This window comes from Oncorhynchus nerka, linkage group LG7 (genome assembly GCF_034236695.1).
Source record: "Oncorhynchus nerka isolate Pitt River linkage group LG7, Oner_Uvic_2.0, whole genome shotgun sequence".
Classification (NCBI taxonomy): Eukaryota; Metazoa; Chordata; class Actinopteri; order Salmoniformes; family Salmonidae; genus Oncorhynchus; species Oncorhynchus nerka.
In genome coordinates, this window is record NC_088402.1 from 76,109,927 (window position 1) to 76,123,817 (window position 13,891).

At 41.2% G+C, this 13,891-nt stretch overlaps 1 pseudogene; it reads right to left on the minus strand.

Moving 5' to 3' along the window:
* Nucleotides 1-6,894: 6,894 nt before the first annotated feature.
* The window catches only part of LOC115132642 (membrane-associated guanylate kinase, WW and PDZ domain-containing protein 3-like), a 304,561-nt pseudogene continuing 297,564 nt past the window's right edge, over nucleotides 6,895-13,891 (minus strand).

Here is a 13,891-nt window from a genome sequence, read left to right on the forward strand (position 1 = left end):
TCTCTACACAATTCCTGAAAATGTCCCAGTTCTTTCATGGCCTGCATACTCACCAGACATGTCACCCATTGAGCATGTTTTGGAATCTCTGGATCGCCGTGTACAACAGGGTGTTTTAGTTCCCGCCAATATCCAGCAATTTCGCACAGGCATTGAACAGAAGTGGGACAACATTCAACAGGCCGCACTCAGCCTGATCAACTCTATGCGAAGGAGATGTGTTGTGCTGCATGAGGCAAATGGTGGTCACAGCAGATACTGACTGGTTTTATGATCCACGCCACTTTAAAAAACAAGTTATCTGTGACCAACAGATGCATATCTGTGTTCCTAGTCATGTGACATTCATAGATTAGGGCCTAATGAATTTCTTTAAATTGACTGATTTCCATATCCACTCATCACTGTAAAACGCTCCCTGAAACACTTCAGCGAGCAGGCCTTTCTAATCGACCTGGCTGGGGGAACCTGGAAGGATATTGATCTCATCCCGTCAGTAGAGGATGCATGGATATTTTTTTTAAATGCCTTCCTAACCATCTTAAATAAACATGCCCCATTCAAGAAATTTAGAACCAGGAACAGATATAGCCCTTGGTTCTCCCCAGACCTGACTGCCCTTAACCAACACAAAAACATCCTATGGCGTTCTGCATTAGCATCGAACAGCCCCCGTGATATGCAGCTGTTCAGGGAAGCTAGAAACCATTATACACAGGCAGTTAGAAAAGCCAAGGCTAGCTTTTTCAAGCAGAAATTTGCTTCCTGCAACACTAACTCAAAAAAGTTCTGGGACACTGTAAAGTCCATGGAGAATAAGAACACCTCCTCCCAGCTGCCCACTGCACTGAAGATAGGAAACACTGTCACCACTGACAAATCCACCATAATTGAGAATTTCAAGCATTTTTCTACGGCTGGCCATGCTTTCCACCTGGCTACTCCTACCCCGGTCAACAGCACTGCACCCCCAACAGCAACTCGCCCAAGCCTTCCCCATTTCTCCCAAATCCGTTCAGCTGATGTTCTGATAGAGCTGCAAAATCTGGACCCCTACAAATCAGCCGGGCTAGACAATCTGGACCCTTTCTTTCTAAAATTATCTGCCGAAATTGTTGCCACCCCTATTACTAGCCTGTTCAACCTCTCTTTCGTGTCGTCTGAGATTCCCAAAGATTGGAAAGCAGCTGCGGTCATCCCCCTCTTCAAAGGGGGGGACACTCTTGACCCAAACTGCTACAGACCTATATCTATCCTACCATGCCTTTTCTAAGGTCTTCGAAAGCCAAGTCAACAAACAGATTACCGACCATTTAGAATCTCACCATACCTTCTCTGCTATGCAATCTGGTTTCAGAGCTGGTTATGGGTGCACCTCAGCCACGCTCAAGGTCCTAAACGATATCTTAACCGCCATCGATAAGAAACATTACTGTGCAGCCGTATTCATTGATCTGGCCAAGGCTTTTGACTCTGTCAATCACCACATCCTCATCGGCAGACTTGACAGCCTTGGTTTCTCAAATGATTACCTCGCCTGGTTCACCAACTACTTCTCTGATAGAGTTCAGTGTGTCAAATCGGAGGGTCTGCTGTCCGGACCTGCTGCTGGTGAGTCTCTGATCCACCTCTACGCAGACGCCACCATTCTGTATACCTCTGGCCCTTCTTTGGACACTGTGTTAACAACCCTCCAGGCAAGCTTCAATGCCATACAACTCTCCTTCTGTGGCCTCCAATTGCTCTTAAATACAAGTAAAACTAAATGCATGCTCTTCAACCGATCGCTACCTGCACCTACCCGCCTGTCCAACATCACTACTCTAGACGGCTCTGACTTAGAATACGTGGACAACTACAAATACTTAGGTGTCTGGTTAGACTGTAAACTCTCCTTCCAGACCCATATCAAACATCTCCAATCCAAAGTTAAATCTAGAATTGGCTTCCTATTTCGCAACAAAGCATCCTTCACTCATGCTGCCAAACATACCCTTGTAAAACTGACCATCCTACCAATCCTCGACTTTGGCGATGTCATTTACAAAATAGCCTCCAATACCCTACTCAACAAATTGGATGCAGTCTATCACAGTGCAATCCGTTTTGTCACCAAAGCCCCATATACTACCCACCATTGCGACCTGTACGCTCTCGTTGGCTGGCCCTCGCTTCATACTCGTCGCCAAACCCACTGGCTCCATGTCATCTACAAGACCCTGCTAGGTAAAGTCCCCCCTTATCTCAGCTCGCTGGTCACCATAGCATCTCCCACCTGTAGCACACGCTCCAGCAGGTATATCTCTCTAGTCACCCCCAAAACCAATTTTTTCTTTGGCCGCCTCTCCTTCCAGTTCTCTGCTGCCAATGACTGGAACGAACTACAAAAATCTCTGAAACTGGAAACACTTATCTCCCTCACTAGCTTTAAGCACCAACTGTCAGAGCAGCTCACATATTACTGCACCTGTACATAGCCCACCTATAATTTAGCCCAAACAACTACCTCTTTCCCAATTGTATTTCATTAATTAATTAATTTTGCTCCTCTGCACCCCATTATTTTTATTTCTACTTTGCACATTCTTCCATTGCAAAACTACCATTCCAGTGTTTTACTTGCTATATTGTATTTACTTTGCCACCATGGCCTTTTTTGCCTTTACCTCCCTTCTCACCTCATTTGCTCACATTGTATATAGACTTGTTTATACTGTATTATTGACTGTATGTTTGTTTTACTCCATGTGTAACTCTGTGTCGTTGTATCTGTCGAACTGCTTTGCTTTATCTTGGCCAGGTCGCAATTGTAAATGAGAACTTGCTCTCAACTTGCCTACCTGGTTAAATAAAGGTGACAAAAAATTATATATATATATATATATATGAACTGTAACGGATCTGATTTTGAACTCAGTAAAATCTTTGAAATTGTTGCGTTTATATATTTTTTCTGTATACATTTGGGAAACACTTACAAGGTGAAACGATAGAAAGTGATTTTCGCTAACCCTAACCATTTTCCTAAAATTAACGTAAGTCTCCTAACCTGCTATGTTAATTCTCGGAACCTGTTACGAAAAAGTAACTTAGTTCGGAATCGAAGTGGGGTGAAAAGAGTGTTTCTCGCGTACATTTAGGTAGTAGTTAAGCCATACAAAACCTAGGGGTTAGGGGTTAAACCATTCAAAACATTCCATATTTTGGGCGGAGTAAACTCTCTTGCGTTGCCTCTTCCTCTCCGATAAAACCCACTTTACACCAATGACTGTAGGCTTCACACAATGGAATACGTTTATTCAGTAAAACTTTATTGATCAGTGCATGAACAGAATGCCATGACCAGATAATTTTCTCTCACCACTTTATATAATTTTCTTCTTAATTACTTAAAAAAAATAATGGAGCGATTTACAGTTGTTTTTCCTGAATGAAGGCATGTATTCATACAGGTGCTGTACAATGTATAAACATTTACAACTACCACAGAATGTAAAGACCAAAAGGCTGTTTTCTGTTGAAGCAATGCAAGGCCACATTATTATATACAGACACATGACATGAATGATGGGGGGTACAAGGGAAACTAAACATAACGGTGAAGATGAAATCATCATCCTTAAACTTGTCTAAGATTTTATCACAAGATTTAAAAGGTAGATTGAAAGAGAAGACTTGAAGCTGGACACACCCAAATGTAAGGTTTTGGCAGATCATTTCCAAAGCTGCCACATAACGATGCCCTCAAACAGACTAGGTTATCATTGTGTAAACTTCTGCCATTTTGTAAAATCGTGACACAGATTAGGGGCGGCAGGAAGCCTAGCGGTTAGGACAGTTGGGCCAGAAACCAAAACAGTTGCTGGTTCAAATCCTGCGCCGACTGGGTCAAAAATCAACCGAACAGCTCTTGAGCAAGCCACGTAGCCCTGATTGCTCCTGTAAATCGCTCTGGATTAAAATGTCTAACATTTAAATGTAGATTTCAGGGATTGTCGCATTGAATTCCTTTATTTCCGTTCCTCCAGAAGAGGGCACTATAGTCTAAAGCAGGGTTTCACAAACCTTTTCACTCAGCGCCCCCTTCCAGCATTGGGGAACATCCCGTGCCCCCCTTGCGTATTCACGTGCAACGTCTATTTTTATGGGCACAAACACTGTTCACACCCCTCTTGTTGGTGGAGAGAATTGCTCAGGCTTAAATCTTATTTCCTGCAATTCTACAAACAAATGTTTAGGGTGCAAAGAACATTTTGCAGTTTTAAAGTTAATTTTCTTGCGATTCTATATATTTTGCCATGTTTAATGTTATTTGAGTGACACAAATATTACAACAATATCTATGGGCTAAAAAACGTAATAAAAAAACGGTAGCTGACATCTCTGACAAGTTATACATACCTCTAAGGTATGCAATGACCAACATGACAAGAGAAACTGTCCATTTCAAAATTGCACCTCGTGCATTCTACTATTACAACTTTCAAGAGTAAGTTTAAAGCCGGACTGAGTTTGACATTTTTTAAATTTTATTGAACCTTTACTTAACTAGGCAAGTCAGTTAAGAACAAAATCTTATTTACAATGATGGCCTACCCCGGCCAAACCCTAAATCGGACTATGCTTGGCCAATTGGGAGTCCCATAGGGTGGCGCACAATCACAACTGGTACAGCGCCTCTAGCACTGAGATGCAGTGTCTTAGACTGCTGCGCCACTCGGAAGCCCTCCCCTAGGGAGTTCCATGCACCACTGTTCGGGAACCACTGATCTAAAGCATAGTTTTCCAAACTCTGCCCTGGGTGCACATTTTGGTTTTTGCCCTAGCACTACAAAAGCTGATTCAGATAATCAAAGCTTGATGATGAGTTGGCTATTTCAATCAGCTGTGTAGTGGTAGGGCAAAAAACTAAATGTGCACCCAGGGCTGAGTTTGGGAAACCTTGGTCTGATGTGTGCCAGAATATATCAGGATATGTTTGGTATTACTGTAGTTTTTAGATGTATTTAATATTAACATCTTGGACTGGTGTAAAATTAAAAGCACATTTTGATGTGCACGTTGGAAGAAGAACAATTGTGGTGTCATAAAAATGCAAAGGTCTCACTTTTTAACCTCAATCTGCCAATACAGCTAATTTATCCCCACATTTAGATTAGAAAACACCTGGCTAAATAATACACATATTAGATAACGTATAGTCAAAGCTACAGCACTGTCTAAAATACACACCTGTCAGTTTGTAGTATACACTTTTACCAGAGGAGCTAAAATGGCTGCTTACAATAAACACCATTTCCGATTAAGGATGTGAAAGGGCTGTGAATGGATAGAAATACAATGTATACGGATCATAGACTAATATGGGATAGAATTATCATAAGTGATTGACATGGCTCATCCAACATGGGGGCACGGATCATAGACTAATATGGGATAGAATTATCATAAGTGATTGACATGGCTCATCCAACATGGGGGCACGGATCATAGACTAATATGGGATAGAATTATCATAAGTGATTGACATGGCTCATCCAACATGGGGGCACGGTTATTGATACAGTGACGTGAATGTAATGTACACTAAAACACAGTAGTGATGAGCAATAATTGAAGTACAGATGTAAGATCTTAACTTGAGCCAGTTTGCTACAGTAGGAAAATAATCCTGCAGGAACAGGAAATGTGAATTATTATGTGGATTATAATTCATGTTCACTTTTGTAGGAGGTGATACATTTTTCGTAAGGGAAAATCAAGACTGAAATTTGAGAAAAGTGTCAGAAGTCTTTTTAAACCTCAAATACACTACAAGTTTGAGGATAGGAAGGTTCTCCTGCAATAAAGCAAATTAACATGTTCAGTGGTGATGTCTCTACACACTAGAACGGCTCATAATAATGTCCGGAACGGCGTAAATGGAATGACATCAAACAAAAATTCCACTGATACCACTCCAGTCATTACCATGAGCCCGTTCTCCCCACTCCAGTCATTACCATGAGCCCGTTCTCCCCACTCCAGTCATTACCATGAGCCCGTTCTCCCCACTCCAGTCATTACCATGAGCCCATTCTCCCCACTCCAGTCATTACCATGAGCCCGTTCTCCCCACTCCAGTCATTACCATGAGCCCGTTCTCCCCACTCCAGTCATTACCATGAGCCCGTTCTCCCCACTCCAGTCATTACCATGAGCCCGTTCTCCACACTCCAGTCATTACCATGAGCCCGTTCTCCCCACTCCAGTCATTACCATGAGCCCGTTCTCCCCACTCCAGTCATTACCATGAGCCCGTTCTCCCCACTCCAGTCATTACCATGAGCCCGTTCTCCCCACTCCAGTCATTCATTACCATGAGCCCGTTCTCCCCACTCCAGTTATTACCATGAGCCCGTTCTCCCCACTCCAGTCAATACCATGAGCCCGTTCTCCCCACTCCAGTCATTACCATGAGTCCGTTCTCCCCACTCCAGTCATTACCATGAGCCCGTTCTCCCCACTCCAGTCATTACCATGAGCCCGTTCTCCCCACTCCAGTCATTACCATGAGCCCGTTCTCCCCACTCCAGTCATTACCATGAGCCCGTTCTCCCCACTCCAGTCATTACCATGAGCCCGTTCTCCCCACTCCAGTCATTACCATGAGCCCGTTCTCCCCACTCCAGTCATTACCATGAGCCCGTTCTCCCCACTCCAGTCATTACCATGAGCCCGTTCTCCCCACTCCAGTCATTACCATGAGCCCGTTCTCCCCACTCCAGTCATTACCATGAGCCCGTTCTCCCCACTCCAGTCATTACCATGAGCCCGTTCTCCCCAATTAAGGTGCCACCAACCTCCTGTGGTCAGTACATCAAAATATGGAATGGCTCAGTATGGACACATATATACTTATTCTTTGTCATTTAATCTCAATAAATTACAATATGCTTCATAATAAACACACGTGTAGTAGTAAACAATATACCTAACCACAAGTGTCTGGTCTTCACATAGATATGCATATAAAGCTTTTTCCGTAATGATCTAAAATCCACTGCAAAGCTGATGACAACAGTGATTCCGAGTCTGCACAGAGCATGTAGCCTACACACCAGTTAACATGTCTAACTGGACTTGTAGATATGGACAGAAAATGATTGAAATCCCAAACCCCCCTGATCTCCCAGTGACGTGAGGAGAAATCACCCTCACCTCTTTATACATCCATCAGGTACATAGCAGTGGATCAATCCCACCAGCCACCAGGAACAGAACATGCTGAGTGATTGCCTGGATAAGAGTCTGTCTTTAAAACCTTCATACAGTAGTGACAAACAACAACATCCTTCATCAAAGCCAGCATCAGAGAGGAAGCATCTCCTTTCATTCAACCACAAAAGAGTTTCACATCACAGAAAGGACGATACATCACATGACATGGACCAACTTCCTCCCAGCAGGTTGGAGTCTGATTGGCACAAAACAGATTGGACTTCACATCCTCCAGATCAACAGGCTCTGCATCTGCAGAGCCACAAACTGACTGAACTCTGGACATTAAAACAGCCTGTAGGAAGGTTGGCTGAAGCAAACTGTGAAAAGAAGCACTGATATGCAATAAGAGGCAATGTATGGAGTAACACAGTGACGCAAAATAGCCTAAATCCTCTCAATCCTCATTGGTCCATTCTAAATGTCATCATGCTGCAAATGAGCAGAACTGTAGAAGCTGTGTATGTATCTGTATTGGACAGGTTAGTCAGTCTATGATCCATCAGTTTCCCTCCACATGAGAGTGGATTTTGGCTGAACTAGGGACCTTCCAAGGCCCTGGGGTGATGGTGGCCTGCTTCTTGCTGCTGGGGTTCCTGTTGCATATGGAGTCCTGGCTAGCAGCACTACTGGTGCTATCCCGGGTGTCCCTCTGATTCTCTTCCTCCGCTGCCGCTCTGTGTTTGCCCTCTCTATGACTCCTCTCTCTTCGATTCAGGGTTCCGCCCTCTGAGTCCGGTCCTGTCTTCTCCTTCTGTGTCTGGGATCTAAGAGGCTCTGCATCTCGCTCCACCCATGTGTCCTTCCTGCGGCGCCCGCTGGTTCTCGTCTCCCTCTCTTGTCTGTGAGAGGGGTCCTCCTCCTTGTGTCTCCTTTCTCTCCCCTGAGTGCCCTTACCAGGGGTAGGGTCGGAGATGGGATGCTGCCCCCTAGAGTGCCTCTGACCCTCCTGGCCCTTCGAGGGCTGCCTGGAGACTGCTGCCTCCGGATCCCTCTTTGAGGTCATCTTCCTGGGGCTGGAAGAACGGCACTCTCGACCCTTCCGGCCCTCTCTCTGGCCATGGGCCTTCCTCTCGCTGCTCAGGTCTCCCTCCACTGAGCCATTCTTGTGTTCAGCACTCCCTGCCTTGTTGTCTCGGTCTACTCTGTCGGTCTTCCTGGGGCTCTGGGAGCGCTCCTTGGTTTCAGCCTGGACTTCGGTGGATCTCTTGGGGTTAGCAGGCTTGTCGCTGTGGGAGGTGATGGAATCACTTTTCTTGGGGAGGGTGTTGTTGTTGGCTCTCCTCGGGCTATGGTGGTGAGGCTGCTGCCCTCTGGCCTTGTTGGGCCCCAGCAGCCTGGAGGGGGAGGGTGCAGCTGCAGCAGACGTATCCCAGTCAGAGGGCTCCTCGGGGGCAGAGTTGTTGGCGGAGGAGGGGCGGGAAAGCTCAGAGGTGGACAGGGAGATTGAGGATGGAGAGGTGGGGGATGACTGCTGGTTGGATGCAGAGAGTCTAGGAAAGCTTGAGGGTGAATTGTTCACTTTCTCCTTCATACCTGGAATAAAGGCATTGAGAGTCATAGTGAGTGAGACATTGGTTCCACCTCCAATTAGCTGAGAAAGAAATAACAATAAAGATTGTGATACTGAAGCAGATTGGCGACTGTAGTTATATTAAAGGGATATATTGTATATTCAATATGTGAAGGTGGTGAAGCATCTTGAAATCTAAAATAAGTGCACATTCAATAATCCACCAACAAAATTAATCTTTCCATTATAAACTTTCAAATAGGAGCTTTAAGTCACACAGACAATATGAATCTGAGATATGTATCAGTGCCATCAAAGGGAGGTAGGTGTAAGCTTTTCTACACCACCGCACAGCTGACGTTTGAATTTCCCTCAAGAGCTGATAAGAGTAGCGCTGGCGTGATTGAAAGAGCAAAGATGTGTAGCGGAGAACCACAAAGTGAGATGGACTTAGTGGAGCTGAAATGGGGTTTCGATTTCTATGAGAAACAACTCATAGAAATCCATTCTTCTTAAAATCAGGACAGGAGAGAGTTGATGGCGGTGAACGCACATACATCATCTGAACATCTCACTGATCAATATCTAGTTAACGACTTTCTCCTGGTCTCGATCATTGTGATGTTGTGTGTGTTCAGCGGCAGTGGAGTGTTTGTGTTCTGTAATAACAACTCAGGGGCTCTAGAGCCACATCGTGATCCAGCGTGGGTCTCAGGCCCCAATTCAATCAATTGCAGATAAAGGAAAACTGTAGTTTCACTCAGAATGTATTTCAAAAAAGGTTTGGTTTTGTCCTTGAGAAGAACAACTTGTGGGGTGTGTCTTTTTGTGGTTAACACTATTAGTACAACATAAACACTTAACCTGTAGTGCAATTTCCTTTATCTGTCATTGATTGAATTGGGGCCTTCATTAGTAAACATGTTCAACTGGAGTCACTGCCCCCGTTCAGACCGCCTACTGGTTACAGTGTAGCTCTCATTGGGCGAGGCCTTTCTGAGCGTAGGACTGTTATGGGAGGAGATGTCCAGTTATGATTAACGGGAGCAGGGAGGAGATATAAACAGAAGCTGATTCTAAAAGGAGGTGTAGCACTTTGAAACGGAGAGAACACAGGCAAAGAGGAGAGAAGAGTACGAGGTGGTTTACCAAGGTTATTAAGGACAGACCAAGAAAAGCAGTGAGGCTGCTAGTGACTCTCTGGTTTCATGTAGAAGCACAGGGTGGAGGAAGAAGAGTTCACACCTACAGGGAGGAAGAAGAGAAAGAGAACAATGCCAGGACAGCTAGACAGAGAGAGGTAGAGCCAGATAGATAGAGAGGTATAAAGCTAGAGAGACAAACCATGGTAAAGCGAGACGATTGCAAAAGCTTTCACATGCACAAAAGGGAGGTATGGTCATTTATATGTACTGTATAGACTGGGTTATATATTGTGTGTGTTGAAAGTTTAACAACAGTGTTTGAGTGGAATGTGTTGAGTCCATAGAAGTAGAACAACTAGAATGGACACATTCTAATTCTATGGTTCAGTCCATGGTCAGTCTTCTATCCATATGTGTATTGCAAGCAGTAGAGACAGTGTCTGAGTAGGTTACATGTTGATGAGTCCACATTCTAATTCTGTGGTTGAGAACATGGTCACTCTTTTATGTGTGTTTGAGTAGAGTCTGTGGTTTCTCACTGGGGTCGGGGACCCGGCCCAGGCCAGGTCTGAGGAGCAGCAGGACCTTGGTGCCCCCAGCCTGGATCAGCTCGATGGCCCGGGTGTGTGTGATGCCCTGGGTGGGCTCACCGTTGATTGCCACAATCTGATCTCCTACCTGTGGTAACACACATGATGTTTCAGTACTAATAGCCACAGTATTTACTCAGTATGAAGCTAATGCTAATACTACAATCACTTGAATCCTTGAAATCTCCCAATGTCATTAAACACAGCAAAATCGTCTTTCTCCCCTAGACACCATTCAACAGACATGTACTGTATGTGTGCCCATTCTCATAGAGAGAACACATGTAGCCACCATCTATGAGAGCAGGTATTAATGCCCTGGGTTGGTGACGGACTGGCCCAGTTAGACTCACGTGTATCCTGCCGTCCTTCAGTGCAGGGCCCTCCTCCGCCAGTCTCAATATGAACAGGCCCATGTTGTACTCCTTCCCTCCCCGCAGACTGAAGCCAAACCCCCGCTGGCCTCGCTTCAGCTCCACATAGAAACCACCCTGATAAAGAGAAAATAAACATCTCTATACATCAGTTATTCTGCTAACATGTAGCTGTAATGTCATATTGTAATAGATGTTTAATGCTTTATGATATTCAGTTACCCAATATTGATTCACATGGCTAAGAATACACAACAATAAACACATACACACAGTGTTTGACCTTTTCTCTCCATAGCCTCACCTGCTTGGGGTCTGAGGTGATGAGTTGTCCCATCTCGCTGGGTGGAAGGGACTTATACTCCAGGGCGTCTCCATTCCTAAACAGTCACATACAAAACATCAAAGTGTCAGTGTACTGTGAAAGCTTTTTTTCCAGAAAGGTTTCCACCTTCACAGGGTTTGTAGCGTTTGGTGTCTTTTTCCTTCAGTATGCTTATACAGTGTGAGGTAAATTGTATATGCTATAATTCTTCTGAAGAGACAAGCTGCTTGTTCTGTAAACGAATGTAACCGCTGCATGTAGCAGACTTCAATCTCATTACAATCTTTTGTCAGAGTTTAGCTGCAGTGATATAATAATAATAATAATAAATGCTAGAGAGAACCAGTGATATAATAATATATGCTAGAGAGAACCAGTGATATAATAATAATAATATATGCTAGAGAGAACCAGTGATATAATAATAATAATAATATATGCTAGAGAGACCAGTGATATGATAATAATAATATATGCTAGAGAGAACCAGTGATATGATAATAATAATATATGCTAGAGAGAACCAGTGATATAATAATAATAATAATATATGCTAGAGAGACCAGTGATATGATAATAATAATATATGCTAGAGAGAACCAGTGATATAATAATAATAATATATGCTAGAGAGAACCAGTGATATAATAATAATAATAATATATGCTAGAGAGACCAGTGATATGATAATAATAATATATGCAAGAGAGACCAGTGATATAATAATAATAATATATGCTAGAGAGAACCAGTGATATAATAATAATAATATATGCTAGAGAGAACCAGTGATATAATAATAATAATATATGCTAGAGAGAACCAGTGATATAATAATAATAATAATATATGCTAGAGAGAACCAGTGATATAATAATAATAATAATATATGCTAGAGAGAACCAGTGATATAATAATAATAATAATAATATATGCTAGAGAGACCAGTGATATGATAATAATAATATATGCTAGAGAGAACCAGTGATATAATAATAATAATATATGCTAGAGAGAACCAGTGATATAATAATAATAATAATATATGCTAGAGAGACCAGTGATATGATAATAATAATATATGCAAGAGAGACCAGTGATATAATAATAATAATATATGCTAGAGAGAACCAGTGATATAATAATAATAATATATGCTAGAGAGAACCAGTGATATAATAATAATAATATATGCTAGAGAGAACCAGTGATATAATAATAATAATAATATATGCTAGAGAGAACCAGTGATATAATAATAATAATAATATATGCTAGAGAGAACCAGTGATATAATAATAATAATATATGCTAGAGAGACCAGTGATATGATAATAATAATATATGCTAGAGAGAACCAGTGATATAATAATAATAATATATGCTAGAGAGAACCAGTGATATAATAATAATAATAATATATGCTAGAGAGACCAGTGATATGATAATAATAATATATGCAAGAGAGACCAGTGATATAATAATAATAATATATGCTAGAGAGAACCAGTGATATAATAATAATAATATATGCTAGAGAGAACCAGTGATATAATAATAATAATATATGCTAGAGAGAACCAGTGATATAATAATAATAATAATATATGCTAGAGAGAACCAGTGATATAATAATAATAATAATAATATATGCTAGAGAGAACCAGTGATATAATAATAATAATAATATATGCTAGAGAGACCAGTGATATGATAATAATAATATATGCTAGAGAGAACCAGTGATATAATAATAATAATAATAATATATGCTAGAGAGACCAGTGATATGATAATAATAATAAATGCTAGAGAGAACCAGTGATATAATAATAATATATGCTAGAGAGAACCAGTGATATAATATTAATAATATATGCTAGAGAGAACCAGTGATATAATAATAATAATATATGCTAGAGAGAACCAGTGATATAATAATAATAATAAATGCTAGAGAGAACCAGTGATATAATAATAATATCCTAGAGAGAACCAGTGATATAATAATAATAATATATGCTAGAGAGAACCAGTGATATAATAATAATAATATATGCTAGAGAGAACCAGTGATATAATAATAATAATAAATGCTAGAGAGAACCAGTGACATAATAACAATAATAAATGCTAGAAAGAACCAGTGATATAATAACAATAATAAATGCTAGAGAGAACCAGTGATATAATAATTATTATAATAATATAATATGCTAGCGAGAACCAGTGATATAATAATAATAATATATGCTAGAGAGAACCAGTGATATAATAATAATAATAAATGCGAGAGAGAACCAGTGATATAATAATAATAATAAATGCTAGAGAGAACCAGTGATATAATAATAATAATATATGCTAGAGAGAACCAGTGATATAATAACAATAATAAATGCTAGAGAGAACCAGTGATATAATAACAATAATAAATGCTAGAGAGAACCAGTGATATAATAATAATAATAAATGCTAGAGAGAACCAGTGACATAATAACAATAATAAATGCTAGAGAGAACCAGTGATATAATAATAATAATATATGCTAGAGAGAACCAGTGATATAATAACAATAATAAATGCTAGAGAGAACCAGTGATATAATAATAATAATACATGCTAGAGAGAACCAGTGATATAATAATAATAATAATATATGCTAGAGAGAACCAGTGATATA